This window comes from Aethalodelphis obliquidens, unplaced genomic scaffold (assembly GCF_003676395.1).
Source record: "Aethalodelphis obliquidens isolate GAN/ISIS:26980383/991018 unplaced genomic scaffold, ASM367639v1 scaffold11, whole genome shotgun sequence".
Classification (NCBI taxonomy): Eukaryota; Metazoa; Chordata; class Mammalia; order Artiodactyla; family Delphinidae; genus Aethalodelphis; species Aethalodelphis obliquidens.
Window position 1 is genome coordinate 31,967,562 of NW_020837955.1, and position 929 is coordinate 31,968,490.

The window sequence follows — 929 nt, forward strand, 5'->3', positions numbered from 1 at the left end:
ACCAGGCAAGAGTGGAACAAGAACCACCCTGTCCATCTCAGCCCTTTCCTGCTGCAGAAGTATCTAGAGCAGAGGGTGCGCATTAAGAAGTTGTATAATTGCACGAGACACCTAGCAAGTGTAATAAAGCCAAACAGGCAGTCTGGATTTAAAAGGGCAGGATGCAGGCGGCCTCTGAAGGTTCTGAAGAGAGAACAGGACCCAATGACAGTCCTCCATTCCTGCTTCTCCTCCTCAAGTCTGTCTGTAACACCCCACCCTAGGCCTGTCCTTAAGGTTCATCCCAATTTTTTTCTGCCCACACTGTTTTTTTCCCTCTACGGAAAAATTTCACCCCACTAGTCCCACTCATCTCCCAGGGGAGGGCGCGTGGCCGTTCTCTCCTGGACCTCGCAGTACGCCCAGCCAGCACACCGCTCTGCTCAGGGCTGGTAAGTATCTGCGGAATCACTGAATTCCTGGGTCCTCCACAGCTTAGTAAGGGTACCCAGAGTTCTTACAACCCTCCCCCCGAGAGTGGGCCGGCACAGGCCGCCGCCCGGAGGAGCTCCCCGACCGCGAGGAACGAGGGGGTGGTTGGGGAAAGCCCGATGGCCTGAGTCCCAGGGCCACCGGGAACCGGCGCCACCCGAGGTTCGAGTCCCCAGCTGGAAGCCGGGGCTAACCCTCTCACGCCTCCGCAAAAAGCGCTTCATGAGAGCGTTAACTATTCTTCCATCTGAAAACCTTCGGGGAAGGAGTGGAAAACGACGCCGGGAGGGAGCCGGTCTCAAGAGTCAATGAACCCAACCCCGTGGGCCAAACCCTCAGGGAGAGGGAGGAGGGAGAAGGACGAAGTAGCCATTCGCTACTCCGGCTGCGGGAAGAACGTGAGGCTGGAAGCATCGCGAGATCTGGAGTCGGGATCTCGCTGCGTTGCCTAGCGACTG